At 46.2% G+C, this 15,817-nt stretch overlaps 1 non-coding gene across 1 annotated transcript; it reads left to right on the forward strand.

Moving 5' to 3' along the window:
- The first annotated feature begins 6,601 nt into the window (after positions 1-6,601).
- trnam-cau (transfer RNA methionine (anticodon CAU)) lies at positions 6,602-6,674 on the forward strand. Its single transcript has one exon. It is a non-coding gene; the product is annotated as a tRNA-Met (tRNA).
- Positions 6,675-15,817: the final 9,143 nt, after the last annotated feature.

A 15,817-nucleotide genomic window follows, 5' to 3' on the forward strand; every position in this document is an offset into this window, starting at 1 on the left:
AGACTCAATGGGCCAAATGGCCTCCTTCTGCACTGTATGTTCTATGTACTGCTGGCCTTGGAATGTAAAAGGAAATTTATATTGACAAGCTCGGTCTAGGGGAATGGACCAGAAGCCATTGCTAATATCTAGCACGGTGAAATATTTCACATGCACCCCCTGTTTAAGCATGGTCGCGAGACTCGTGGCAACGGTGGGGGCTGTTAAAGGGGTCACTTTATTCAATTCACGATAATCGATTGTGAGTCGCTATAAGCCATCTGGTTTCTTAACTGGCCAAATCGGAGCATGGTGGACACTACGGATAGAATTACGCCTTGCTTTAATAAACTGTTGATCACCTTTGTAATTTTGTTCTCAGCCTGCTGGGGAAAGCCGTCCTGTTTCTGTGGTTTGGGTCTAGGCCTGTAATCATCACCTCCCCTGAGAATTGCCCGCAATCATGCTTATGCATGGCAAAGACCTCTTTGTGTTTGGTGAATCCCTCCACGATGGTCGGGTGAGTGCTAATCACTAAAAGATTAAACCAGTATTCTCCCGCTGAACAAATCCGATTAACATAATCACCCACTGATAGTGTGATAGGAGCACTCGTTATGGTGGACATCTGCCATACACACCTATTTACAGGGTCAAAAGAGAGGTTATTGGAGTTCATGAAATCCATTCCCAAAATGTGCTCTGCAATGGATGTTATTTCGACCAAAACGACAGGATGATTAGTGGCTATAGTTCCAACACGGACAGGTATAGGGGATGTAATGTATCCTTCTTCATGTGCCCAATAAATCCGTGTGATGGTGTCCGTGATCGGCCATGGGGTTTCGAGGTGCAGGGTGGATGAATTCAAAGTGGTCCGAGAGTCCACCTGTGTCCCAAAGAAAATCAACGGAATAACCCCGGACTTTGCCTGTGACTACCTGCGTCTCGACATTATCCCAGCGTGTATCACAGACCTGCCTTGGAGAGGCCGAGCACCGTCAATCGCAAGATCATCTACGCGGGCATTTGCGGTATGCATGGGGTGAGCGTTGCTTTCTAGTTGGCGTGGTTAGCGGTCGTGATCGGGCCTATTGTTTCTTGGCGGGGAATTGGAGTTTCCCTGTGGTCTTTGGTATCGGTTGTAAGGTGGCGGATTTTGTCTACATTCACGGGCGAAGAGTCGCGATTTCCCAAAGCTATAACATGACCCTCGGGGCGCATAAGGTGGACCCGGTGCTCTGGTGTATTGCTCTCTGGTGTATTGTTCCCTTCGATATTGGACCTCTCCTCTACCCTCATTTATCCATGCGGGTCCCTGCTCAGTCTTAACTGGGTACATGGCATCTTCCAGGCCGTTCTGTTGTATTTGCTCCTGCAGCGACTGTTCCCATGCTCTAAAGAAATGTCTCAGCACCCATGCTTCATTGTGCGCCTGCTCTGCTGGGTCAAAGTTTGCGCAAGCCTTTGTACCTGCTTCTGGGGCATGTGTCTTCATCACCTATTATAGCGCAGTTTAAATCTCCAAATACGGCTTTGAAATGTACCCAGAGGCAACCGGCAAAGGCAGTCGGATGTTCCCCTTTCCTCTGTCTGCATTTATTTAAACCGTCCACAGGATCCCTCCATTATAACCGATGGCAGTAATATAGCTTCCTTCATTTCATCTAGGGTTCTCCCTCCTACATTTTGGGGCGCAGGTAGAGCTGACCGTATGCATTGGCCAAGGCTCATAACTATTCATTTTACCTCTTCCCGTTCATCTAAACCATACATAATTTTCTGTTGGCGAACCTCTTCAAAGAAGCAATGTGTGTCCGCAGTGGGCTCAAATGTTGTGATTTTGTCACACGCGTCCCTTAACTGGGTTGCCGTGAGTGGGGTGGTGTAGGTAATAGCAGGACCTGCAGTATTCCCTAGCCTTCTTTACGGGTTCATGGGTGCCGGGGCAGTCCCATTACTCACTGGGATTTGGTGTGACCTGTGCGACTGGGCCTGCTGGTGCGGCTGGTGCATTTATTACTGCGGTTGGTGGTGGTTGCTTTCGACTCTCAGTTCTTATTGCTTACATCTGAGCGCTTTCCTGTAACTCCTCCCAATCAGCCATCTCTTCTTCCTCTGTCCCTATTGTCCTGAAGGTACACATAAATCCCTCTTGAACTGAAAGCAATGAATGGAGTCTCTCTATTTCTCGCTGGCATTTGGTGTGGTCAGGGATAGCTTGCCATTGCTCCTTAGTGGACTGATGGAGCGCTCTTAAAGCTGCTAGTAAATTGGTATATTTGTTCTCTAACTGGGTGACCTTCTGATCGGCCTCCTCTCTTACCACGACAGCACGTTGTGTGACCTGGTAGGCCTTGTTGTACTGGGTTTGGAAGCTGCTAAGATGGATCATACTGGATTGGTGGACACATCCACAATTTCCCTGTCCTTAACGGCTAACTTCTCCAGGTGTTCCTCACCTTTTTTCTAAATCTCCTCCTCCTTCTCTACTAACTGACCGCGGAGCAACTCCAAGACCTCCTCGGTTGCTCTTAACTGAGCCAAGCAGCACACTTCGGCCATTGGCTTTTTAAACTTTGTTACATTGTTCTTGTAAATCCCGCATAAATCATCCCACCAAGTTTGTCCTATCTTCCCCGGACCTGACTCTATGTTCACGCAGAAATTTGCCCATAGGGGCCATTCTTTCCCTTTTAAGTATTTCCTCAGTACATCCTCCCATCTGGGACACTTCTCAGACATGTTGAATACTTCTACCTCAGTTTGCTGTGGATTCATCTTCTTTTCTAACAATTGCGCTGCCATTTCTTCACTATTTAATTTGGAGCAAGGGAATAGGGAGTCGATCGAACAACGGGTACAGCTTATGGCTATGTTCCGGTTCAAAATCTCTCTAGATTTGCGTGCAAATCTGTAGAGTTTACCCTATCCTTCCCTGTTAGTTTTGCATGCGGTTAGTACACACTTCCAAAATTCGGTTATTTGGTCAATACGGAACTCGTATTCGTGGTTCGTTTTTCCTTTTTACCAATGTAATCAAAGTTGTGGGATCTTTTGGAGTAACAAAGTTACTTCTAGTCGAGTCCCACCAAAGTCGCCAATTATGTTGGCTTCTATCTTTATTAATAATAACCACAATATGCGAGTGCGTCCCATGTATTGGACAAATAACCATATAACCAGTATTTTAGTACTATCACAGTTTATTATCAAACATAGGATTAGCTCTATACTTGATAAATTACACGCTCCTACACATTAGACTATATCTAGCAATTTAAACGACCTTTACTTAACTTCCAAGTGACCGGCTCTTTCAGGTTAGATAAGGCCTTTATCTGGTTCCCCACATGTGGCCGCTGGAGGTTGTCTGATTCGTCTAGGCTGAGTGTCGTCCTTCAGGTGGAGGTCGCGGGTCCTTGAACATGACTGGTCGATGTGCTGCAGGTGGTAGGCATAAGCCAACCCCAAAGGAGACACAATGTTGGTCGCGCAGTTCTTCTTATCCTCCAATCTAGCAGGTGCAAGTGTCTGCATAAGTCCGAGTTGTTGTTTGCAATCCACACAGGCTGTGTCCCAACCTGATCACAATTCCCATCATCCTTTGCAGGCAGCCATTTTAGATGGCCACAATGGACAACTAATGTGCCTAAGCTTTTAAGTTGGACTTCACCTTTACTTCGAGTGGCTGGTAAACTGAGGGTTGACCTATGGCCCTAAGACAAAGCAGGATGTGATGTTGTGGTCTGACATCAGTGATTATACATCTTGATGGGCTTGGCTGACGGCCAATGAGCTGGCTCAAATTGCCAGGCTTTTGCTGATACTCAATGCTGATTAATGCCGATCATTCTGGGGGATCAGCCAGGGGGATTAATTTTGCTTTCAGTTTAAAAAAATCCTCCAGCAACACCTCTACTGGAGCTCTCTCCAAGAAAACAGATCCAGTCAGCTTTTCCTCTTTATCCAGCCTGTGAGTATTTAATTCTTGGAGGCAGATTGGAGGGAACTTTTTGTGTTTCTCTCCCTGAAATGTTAACAGACCTCTCTAAAATGCTGTGGGAGCTGCTCTGATACTCTTGTTTTCCTCAGTAAAGCTGGGAACATTCTGGTGAGACTGGAAAGCACTTAAGTTCAAAACACAGGCTGCAGTTGGGGAGAAGGAGAGACTGAGAATCTTAAGACTCAAACTGCACTGAGGCTGTTCTTTTGAATGAAGGCCCAGGGTAACAAAAGTTAAAGTGACTCCCTCAGCGGAAACCCTACAGTCTGGGAATTCTGACTGAATGCTCCTGCCAGAAGATCCTCACTAACATTACACTGGTGGCTTCAATCCTTAAGCATTCTGGGAGGACAGCCTGCTGCAATGGCTTCAATATCAGAAGCAAGGACATTCCTCTCTCTTTTCATTTTAATTCCTATTATTTTACCCCACCCCCCTCTCTCCTATGTCTGTCTTATGTGTGTTTGGGTATATGGTGGGACAGTAAAAGGGGATGAGATAGCAAATTAGTTACCGTTATCATGTTGCATTTACTATATGTTTCAACTCTATTTTTGTTATAAATAAACAATTGTGTTTAACTTACAAATTTAGTGCTTGTACGTCTTTGGAGCAGTTAAAGGCCAAAAAATTCAGAAATCTTACAGAAATGAATTGTTTGATTTTTTAAAAATTTGTTTAATGGCACTAGCCGAGGGTGTGGCAACAAATGATATCTATGAGATAGACCTGGACAGTCCAGGAAGAGAATGTCAATAAATGACTGCATTGACAATATTCTATGAAAATAACTTTTAGCCCACATCTAGGGCAGCACAGTAGCACAGTGGTTAGCACAGTTGCTTCACAGCTCCAGGGTCCCAGGTTCGAGTCCCGGCTTGGGTCACTGTCGGTGTGGAGTCTGCACGTTTTCCCCATGTCTGCGTGGGTTTCCACCAGGGGGCTCCGGTTTCCTCCCACAGTCCAAAGATGTGCAGGTTAGGTGGATTGTAGCACAATGGTTAGCACAGTTGCTTCACAGCTCCAGGTTCGATTCCTGGTTTGGTCACTGTCTGTGTGGAGTCTGCATGTTCTCCCCGTGTCTGAATGGGTTTCCTCCGGGTGCTCCGGTTTCCTCCCACAGTCCAAAGATGTGCAGGTTAGGTGGATTGGGCATGATAAATTGTCCTTAGTGTCCAAAACGGTTGGGTTAGATGGGGTTACGGGGATAGGGTGGAGGTGTAGGGATAGGGTGGAGGTGTGGGGTAGGTAAGGTGCTCTTTCCAAGGGCCGGTGCAGACTCGATGGGCCGAATGGCCTTCTTCTGCACTGTAAATTCTATGAATCTCCCACAGGATATGCCCAATCGCTTCATCATGGAACTATCACTCCCACTCCAACATTTCTCTCTGATCCATAGCCAGCTAACTGACTTGTACGATCTTGTATCTTGGATCAGTCACTTTCCTTCCTATTGTGTCCCACTGGACCAACTCTGGCTGTGGGACTAGTTTATCCAAGGTTGATGCCCCATTTCAATCCAACAGCTTCCAGGCAGAGTCCAATATCATTATGACCATACTGTTACAAGGATGTAACTCCTGAAGCAGCAGCTTCACTGGGGCTCCTTGATCTCAGGCATGTTTCAGGGACTGTGTAGCAGATATTTCTAGATCAATGATGGTAAGGAGACCAGGTTGTTTCTTTTTTTTCTGATTGTTGCGCGATGAGTAAAGGACAAAGTTGCAGAAAAGCAAAGACCATTGCCTCTAAATCAGCAGCACAAAAATTATGAATTAATTCAGGCAGATTGATTCATCTCTAATATATGTTGTGCTATTCACCCTGGGGTAACACGGACTGCAACAGGATGCAGATGACCGGTAAAGCATATACCAAACGTAGGCGTTGGTTCAATACGATTTATTGAACTTCTGTAACAATGCACAATGGCTGTGGGTTGACACTCTACTCCTCTAAGTGTACTAACTCTAACTTACTAGACCAGGCTATCTCTGATCTACGTGTAGAAGGTGCTGACTGATATATACACCCTGACTGTCACGACAGTTGTCACCAGTGGATAGAGACGGAGTGCTGATGCCTCGTGTGTTTTATAGTAGGAAGCCCCCCTCTAGTATTCTGTCTGGTGATTGGTTGTGTTCTGTCCTGTGTGTTGATTGGCTAACCTGGGTGTCTGTCACTGTCTGTCTTTACCTCATTATGTGCATGAGTGCATATTATGACAGATTCCAATGCCCGAATCGGGGCGGGCCACCGGGGGTATGACGCCGGTCCACCATGCACCGCCCCCTCCAAGCCGGCGTCGTCGTGACGTGCGCTGTGCGCCGTTTCAACGGCACTGGCGCGTCATTGGCCAGCCCCCACGATGCTCCGTCCCTAATGGGCCGAGTCCTCGACGGCGCTGGCCACTTGTGGTCCCGTGTATGCATGAACCCTGTGTGCAACTGCGGACAGTGTCCAGTGCCACCACACCCAGCCGGGATCCATGCCGTTGGCCGGGGAGGGGTTCTGCTAGGGCTGGGGGGACTGGTGGGGGGTGGCCAGGGGGTGGGCTGTGGAGTCGCGGTTGGCGGGTGGGGACCGTGCATGGCCAGCACCACTTTGTACGGCACGGCCTTCTTAGCGCAGTAGGCAGCGCGTCAGTCTCATAATCTGAAGGTCCTGAGTTCAATCCTCAGAGAAGGCAGATTTTCCTTTCAAGTGGCAGTTGAAAGGAATACAGGACCGGCATGTTCCTGTGAGGAAGAAAGATAAATACGGCAATTTTCGGGAACCTTGGATGACGAGTGATATTGTAGGCCTCGTCAAAAAGAAAAAGGAGGCATTTGTCAGGGCTAAAAGGCTGGGAACAGACGAAGCCTGCGTGGAATATAAGGAAAGTAGGAAGGAACTTAAGCAAGGAGTCAGGAGGGCTAGAAGGGGTCACGAAAAGTCATTGGCAAATAGGGTTAAGGAAAATCCCAAGGCTTTTTACACGTACATAAAAAGCAAGAGGGTAGCCAGGGAAAGGGTTGGCCCACTGAAGGATAGGCAAGGGAATCTATGTGTGGAGCCAGAGGAAATGGGCGAGGTACTAAATGAATACTTTGCCTCAGTATTCACCAAAGAGAAGGAATTGGTAGATGTTGAGTCTGGAGAAGGGGGTGTAGATAGCCTGGGTCACATTGTGATCCAAAAAGACGAGGTGTTGGGTGTCTTAAAAAATATTAAGGTAGATAAGTCCCCAGGGCCTGATGGGATCTACCCCAGAATACTGAAGGAGGCTGGAGAGGAAATTGCTGAGGTCTTGACAGAAATCTTTGGATCCTCGCTGTCTTCAGGGGATGTCCCGGAGGACTGGAGAATAGCCAATGTTGTTCCTCTGTTTAAGAAGGGTAGCAAGGATAATCCCGGGAACTACAGGCCGGTGAGCCTTACTTCAGTGGTAGGGAAATTACTGGAGAGAATTCTTCGAGACAGGATCTACTCCCATTTGGAAGCAAATGGACGTATTAGTGAGAGGCAGCACGGTTTTGTGAAGGGGAGGTCGTGTCTCACTAACTTGATAGAGTTTTTCGAGGAGGTCACTAAGATGATTGATGCAGGTAGGGCAGTAGATGTTGTCTATATGGACTTCAGTAAGGCCTTTGACAAGGTCCCTCATGGTAGACTATTACAAAAGGTGAAGTCACACGGGATCAGATGTGAGCTGGCAAGGTGGATACAGAACTGGCTAGGCCATAGAAGGCAGAGAGTAGCAATGGAGGGATGCTTTTCTAATTGGAGGGCTATGACCAGTGGTGTTCCACAGGGATCAGTGCTGGGACCTTTGCTCTTTGTAGTATATATAAATGATTTGGAGGAAAATGTAACTGGTCTGATTAGTAAGTTTGCAGACGACACAAAGGTTGGTGGAATTGCGGATAGCGCTGAGGACTGTCGGAGGATACAGCAGGATTTAGATTGTCTGGAGACTTGGGCGGAGAGATGGCAGATGGAGTTTAATCCGGACAAATGTGAGGTAATGCATTTTGGAAGGTCTAATGCAGGTAGGGAATATACAGTGAATGGTAGAACCCTCAAGAGTATTGAAAGTCAAAGAGATCTAGGAGTACAGGTCCACAGGTCATTGAAAGGGGCAACACAGGTGGAGAAGGTAGTCAAGAAGGCATACGGCATGCTTGCCTTCATTGGCCGGGGCATTGAGTATAAGAATTGGCAAGTCATGTTGCAGCTGTATAGAACCTTAGTTAGGCCACACTTGGAGTATAGTGTTCAATTCTGGTCGCCACACTACCAGAAGGATGTGGAGGCTTTAGAGAGGGTGCAGAAGAGATTTACCAAAATGTTGCCTGGTATGGAGGGCATTAGCTATGAGGAGCGGTTGAATAAACTCGGTTTGTTCTCACTGGAACGAAGGAGGTTGAGGGGAGGCCTGATAGAGGTATACAAAATTATGAGGGGCATAGACAGAGTGGATAGTCAGAGGCTTTTCCCCAGGGTAGAGGGGTCAATTACTAGGGGGCACAGGTTTAAGGTGAGAGGGGCAAGGTTTAGAGTAGATGTACAAGGCAAGTTTTTTACGCAGAGGGTAGTGGGTGCCTGGAACTCGCTACCGGAGGAGGTAGTGGAAGCAGGGACGATAGGGACATTTAAGGGGCATCTTGACAAATATATGAATAGGATGGGAATAGAAGGATACGGACCCAGGAAGTGTAGAAGATTGTAGTTTAGTCGGGCAGCATGGTCGGCACGGGCTTGGAGGGCCGAAGGGCCTGTTCCTGTGCTGTACATTTCTTTGTTCTTTGTTCTTTGTTCTTTGACCGGTGTAGGTCATCAGCACTGCGCCTGCAGGGCCCAGAACCCGGCTATTTTCCGGCGCCGGTGCTAGCCCCTCGCTGGTACCAGAATCGGTGAGGGTTTCAGACCTAATGTTATTGCTCTGCTGGCAAGAACATTTAGTCTCCCAAACAGAGAATCCAGCCCATTATCTATTGCCACCACGGTAAAACATTTTTATAACAATTCAGAACACTGCCCGACAGATATTTTAACCATGTACTTATCCATTCCGTTTCTTCTCACCAACAGTTCTACACTCGAATTGGTGGCAAAGTAACCACTTGCTTTTCATTCCAAACCTTCTAGAATATTCTGTCAAAGAATAAAAAGTAAATTAAAGTCTTTGATGTAATTGTTACATTGTACTTACTTTCAAAAGGATGCCACCTGCTGTTCAGTTAACAACAGACATGTCCCACACACCAGTAATATCAATAAACAACTTTATAACAGGCGGCACGGTGGCACAGTGGTTAGCATTGCTTGCCTCCGTGCCAGGGACCCGGGTTCAATTCCGACCTCGGGTGACTGTCTGCGTGGTCTTTGCACGTTCTCCCTGTGTCTGCGTTGGTTTCCTCCGGGTGCCCCGGTTTCCTCCCACAGTCCAGGGATGTGCAGGTTAGGTGGATTGGCGATGCTAAATTGTCCCTTCATGTCCAAAAGGTTAGGTAGGGTTACGGGGACAAGGTGGAGGCCTGGGCTTACGCAGTGTGCTCTTTCCAAGGGCCGTTACAGACTTGATGGGCCAAATGGTCTCCTTCTGCTCTGTATGGATAAAGGCACACAAGCTTGGTTTGCTGTTCATCTGTGGAACTTCAATTGCTTCACTTATTGGGTAGCTCAGCGACATCTGCAACAGTCCTCTTCCTAGTTCATGTCTGTTCAAAGGAATTGATGTACCAGCGTCTGACTGACCATTTCCAAGAACAACGATTTGCTTCAATGTGGCACCTTTAACATCCCAAGGCATTGCACGGAGAGACATTGAGGCAGGAAAAGATGTCAATCCATGGAGGAGAGATTCAGGAAGGTAAAAAAAAACAAGTCCAAAATTCGAGTCCTGAGAATGTAATTACAATGATGGAAAGATAAAGATGCTTAGAAATCTAAGCAGGGAAATTTCAGAACACAAGGCTGAATTGGTCAAAGGCACTTTTTCCAAGAGAGGTACAAAGGAAGGAGCGATGAACAGAGGCCAGAATCAGATCTGGTGGACAGAATGAATGTTGCAGCATTAGAACAGGACAAGGGTTTCAATGTAAAGGTGAGGATTTTTAATTGAAAACATGGGGAATGAGGAAATCAAGAATTAGCAAAGTTTGGCAATTAGAATCTTGCAGATTGTCAGGAAAGAAGGTTAAAGAAGTTAAGGATTCCATGAATTTGAGAGCCTCGGACAACATGGTACGAATTTTGAGTTCAATACAGTGCAGGTGGAGGAAGGAGAGGATGTCGGACATGGAATTTAAACTCTAGGACTGAGTCACAAAAGTGATGTACAAAAGAGCTGAATTCTTGATGTATGATTTATAATTTCAGATGTAAACCTAGGCAGCCGGATCCAAACACAGACACAGGTGGGACACAAACACGTCACACATTCGATATAGATTGCCTGTGCACGAGCTATCCACTTAATTTGACTTTCCTGCTCTTTCCCCATAGCCATGCTATATGTTCTTTATGTATAAATTCAGTTTCCTTTGTAAAGTTAACTGTGAAACTGCTTCTACCGTTCTTTCAGGCAGCACATTCCAGATCACAACAACTCACTGTGCAAAAAACAATTCCTGCCTCTTGTCCTTTAGCAATTACCGTAAACCTACATGTTTCAATTATCAACCATTCCTGCACTGTAAACAGTTCCTGATTTACTCTGTTAAAACACCTTTGCTAATTCTCCCCCAAATCTCTGCTGTAAGGAGAATAATCACAACTTCTCTCATCTCTCCACATAACTGAAGCCCTTCAACCCTGATTTCATTCAAACAAAGCTCTTCTGCATCTTCCCCTAAAGTGTGGTGCACATATATGGGACACAATACTCCAGAACTCTCTCAATGCTGTATCTATTCTCAATGTTGTACGGTGGCACAGCGGTTACAGTCGCTTTACAGCTCCAGGTTCCCAGGTTCGATTCCCCGCTGGGTCACTGTCTGTGCGAAGTCTGCACGTTCTCCCCGTGTCTGCGTGGGTTTCCTCCGGGTGCTCCGGTTTCCTCCCACAGTCCAAAAATGTGCAGGCTAGGTGGATTGGCCATGCTAAATTGCCCTTAGCGTCCAAAAAGGTTGGGTTGGGTTACTGGGTTACGGGGATAGGGTGGAGGTGTGGGCTTAGGTAGGGTGCTCTTTCCAGGGGCAGGCGCAGACTCGCTGGGCTGAATGGCCTCCTTCTGCACTGTAAGTTCCATGATACCTAGAAATGAAAATTATAATTGACAGAAGTCTTTGGATCCTCACTGTTGTCAGGTGATGTCCTGGAGGACTGGAGAATAGCCAATGTTGTTCCTTTGTTTAAGAAGGGTAGCAAGGATAATCCAGGGAACTACAGGCCGGTGAGCCTTACGTCAGTGGTAGGGAAATTACTGGAGAGAATTTTTCGAGACAGGATCTACTCCCATTTGGAAGCAAAAGGACGTATTCGCGAGAGTCAGTACGGTTTTGTGAAGAGGAGGTCATGTCTCACTAACTTGATCGAGTTTTTCGAGGAGGTCACAAAGATGATTGATGCAAGTAGGGCAGTGGATGTTGTCTATATGGACTTCAGTAAGGCCTTTGACAAGGTCCCACATGGCAGACCGGTACAAAAGGTGAAGTCACACGGGATCAGGGGTGAGCTGGCAAGGTGGATACAGAACTGGCTAGGTCATTGAAGGCAGAGAGTAGCAATGGAAGGGTGCTTTTCTGATTGCAGGGCTGTGACTAATGGTGTTCCGCAGGGATCAGTGCTGGGACCGTTGCTGTTCATAGTGTATATAAATGTTTCGGAAGAAAATGTAACTGGTCTGATTAGTAAGTTTGCAGATGATACAAAGGTTGGTGGAATTGCGGATAGCGATGAGGACTGTCAGAGGATACAGCAGGATTTAGATCGTTTGGAGACTTGGGCAGAGAGATGGCAGATGGAGTTTAATCCGGACAAATGTGAGGTAATGCATTTTGGAAGGTCTAATGCAAGTAGGGAATATACAGTGAATGGTAGAACGCTCACGAGTATTGACAGTCAGAGAGATCTAGGTGTACAGATCCACAGGTCACTGAAAGGGGCAACACAGGTGGAGAAGATAGTCAAGAAGGCATACGGCATGTTTGCCTTCATTGGCCGGGGCATTCAGTATACAAATTGGCAAGTCATGTTGCAGCTGTATGGAACCTTAGTTAGGCCACACTTGGAGTATAGTGTTCAATTCTGGTCGCCACACTACCAGAAAGATGTGGAGGCTTTAGAGAGGGTGCAGAAGAGATTTACCAGGATGTTGCCTGGTATGGAGGGCATTAGCTATGAGGAGAGGTTGAATAAACTTGGTTTGTTCTTACTGGAACGACAGAGGTTGAGGGGCGACCTGATAGAGGTCTACAAAATTATGAGGGTATAGACAGAGTGGATAGTCAGAGGCTTTTTCCCAGGGTAGAGGGGTCAATTACTAGGGGGCATAGTTTTAATGTGCGAGAGGCAAGGTTTAGAGGAGATGTACGAGGCCAGATTTTTACACAGAGGGTAGTGGGTGCCTGGAACTCACTGCTGGAGGAGGTGGTGGAAGCAGACACGATAATGACGTTTAAGGGACATCTTGACAAATACATGAATAGGATGGGAATAGAGGGATATGGACCCCGGAAGTGCAGAAGATTTTAGTTTAGACGGGCAGCATGATCGGCACAGGCTTGGAGGGCCGAAGGGCCTGTTCCTGTGCTGTACTTTTCTTTGTTCTTTGTTCTTTATAATAAGTGAAGAGGGAACACAGAAGAGTTTCTGTCTCCATCGTGCTTTATTAACTCAACATTTTCATAATTATCAGACCTTCCCTGAAGCATTTCCCTTTCTGGTTGATGCTCAGCAACTACAAAGTCATAAAACAAAATATGTTTTATTAACAACTTCCATGTCACGGAGGAGGCTTCAGACCAATCCATATCCAACAACCTGCTCTGAAAACTCTGCCCACATTTTGACAGCTGTGATAAATTCCACCACAGCAGCCGAGACAATCTATAGCATTCTAAAACAATCAACAACATTTGAAATCAAAAACCCACAACATTCTGAAAGAAGTCAATTTTCCCCATCTCTCAATGTTAATGGATCCTTTGTAAAGTTCCAAGATCTGGATCAGGATTGTCACCAAAAATTAATCATTTCTTCTTTGGACCGTACCCGATGTGTGTACCACATCCGGTTGAAATAAACACCTTAGTTTTTTAGATACTATTTACAAACAAACTGACTAACAAACAGGGGCGAAAAAGATTACCTCCAATCACCTTCAATGATGGAATGAATGAATAGACTGTCTGGCTACTATGCTTGACTGCCCCTATTGAATTTTTTTGAGGATGTAAAGGGAGAATTAATAATGGTACTTTTGTAGATGTAATTTATATGGATTTTTGAAAAGGCCTTAAATAACGTGACCAACAATGAATAAGGTCACTGCCCCATCGCTTGCGATTCCTCTGCAATGAACCTAGTCGAGTCCACACTTTCGAACCACATAACTATTCAATGCTTCAAAAATCTGTGTGCCAGTCATGCTGGTTGGTAATGTCACGTAGCACAGCAAATCCTCAACAAATTCATTTTGCCAAAAATACCGAATGCAAAATAGCAAGGTTGCATAATCTGAAAACTCTGAACTTTCATCCAGTTGTATTGAGAACTCATGTGCTGACTTCAAATGAGAAATATGCTGAGCTTCTAAATTCTCAGCAATATCACAAATTTGGTGAGCCAGTTTTATCAATAAGTGGTATGTATTTCAGTTATTCAGCTAACCTTTCATCTAGGACCATACGAGCCATGTCTAATGTTGCAGGGAAAATTAATCTCTCTGTTATAATATGGGGCATTTTCTGTTTAGCTACATGGTCAGTTGCCATGTAAGAGGCTAATTGTGCTTGGTCATTCTGCTACGGACATCAGCTGAAGATTTAAGTTCTCGCCGCATCCTTTGAAAAAAATGAAGAGGTTTGCCCTTAAGCCATAAGATCATAAGACATAAGAGCAGAATAACGCCACTCGGCCCATCAAGTCTGTTCCACCATTCAATCATGACTGATCTCCATTCTCCTGCCTTCTCCCCATAACCCCTGATCCCCTTACTGATCAAAACCCTATCTATCTCTATTTTAAAGACACTCAGTGACTCGACCTCCACTGCCTTCTGCGGAAAAGAGTTCCACAGATTCACCACCTTCTGGCTGAAGAAATTCCTCCTCATCGCTGTTTTAAAAGAGCGTCCCTGTAGTCTTAGATTATGTCCACTGCTTCTACTTTTTCCTACAAGTGGAAACATCCTCTCCACGTCAACTCTATTCAAGCCTCGCAGTATCCTGTAAGTTTCAATAAGATCCCCCCTCATCCTTCTAAACTCCAACGAGTGCAGATCCAGAGTCCTCAACCGTTCCTCATACGACAAGCTCTTCATTCCAGGGATCATTCTTGTGAACCTCCTCTGGACCCTTTCCAAGGCCAGCACATCCTTCCTTAGATACGGGGCCCAAAACTGCTCACAATACCCCAAATGGGGTCTGACCAGAGCCTTTATTAGCCTCAGAAGTACATCCCTGTTCTTGTATTCTAGCCCTCTCACCATGAATGCTAACATTGCATTTGCCTTCCTAACTGCCAACTGTACCTGCACGATAACCTTAAGAAAATCGTGAACAAGGACTCCCAAGTCCCTTTGTGTTTCTGATTTTTTAAGCATTACCCCTTTTAGAAAATAGTCTATGCCTCCATTTCTCCTTCCAAAGTGCATAACCTCACACTTTTCCACATTGTAATCCATCTGCCACTCCTTTGCCCACTCTCCTAGCCTGTCCAAGTCCTTCTGCAGCCCGCCTGCTTCCTCAATACTACCTGTCCCTCAACAGATCTTTGTATCATCTGCAAACTTAACAACAGTGACTTCAGTTCCTTCTTCCAGATCATTAATGTATATTGTGAAAAGTTGTGATCCCAGCACCGAGCCCTGAGGCACACCGCTCGTCACCAGCTGCTATTCTGAAAAAGACCCATTTATCCCCACTCTCTGCCTTCTGCCAGTCAGCCAATCCTCTATCCATGTCAGGATCTTACCCTTAACACCATGGGCTCTTAACTTATTTAACAGTCTCCTGTGCCGCACCTTGTCAAAAGCCTTCTGGAAATCTAAATAAATCACGCCCACTGGTTCTCCTTTGTCTAACTTCCTTGTTACCTCCTCAAAGAACTCTAACAGATTTGTCAGACATGACCTCCCCTTGACAAAGCCGTGCTGACTCAGTCCTATTTTATCATGCACTTCCAAGTACTCCGCAATCTCATCTTTAATAATGGACTCGAAAATCTTACCAATGACCGAAGTCACTCTAACCCGCCTTTAATTTCCCGTCTCTGCCTCCCTCCCTTCTTAAACAGCGGCGTTACATTAGCCACTTTCCAGTCCTCTGGGACCTTTCCTGCCTCCAGTGATTCCTGAAAGATGACCACCAAAGTCTCCATAATCTCCATGCTTAGTCTTCAAGTGCCTTTGAAGTTTGAAGGGTTTTAAATTCCCATTTCACTGCATATAACGCACATGGGGCGGGATTCCCCGAACCCGCGCCGGCTTGGAGAATTGCTGGGGCCAAGGGAAATTCCCGCTACGCCGCTCCGGTCTCCAGTCTCCAATCGCACCCACGCGGCCGCTGCAGTGCCGGTCGGGGCTGCTGAAATAGGCTCCCGCGCCGATTTTCTGCGGGCGACCGGTCGAACGCCCGCCGAGTTCCGCCAAGTCCCGCCGGCATGGTTCTAACCAGGTACCACCCG

The sequence above is a fragment of the Scyliorhinus torazame genome, chromosome 21 (assembly GCF_047496885.1).
Source record: "Scyliorhinus torazame isolate Kashiwa2021f chromosome 21, sScyTor2.1, whole genome shotgun sequence".
Taxonomy (NCBI): domain Eukaryota; kingdom Metazoa; phylum Chordata; class Chondrichthyes; order Carcharhiniformes; family Scyliorhinidae; genus Scyliorhinus; species Scyliorhinus torazame.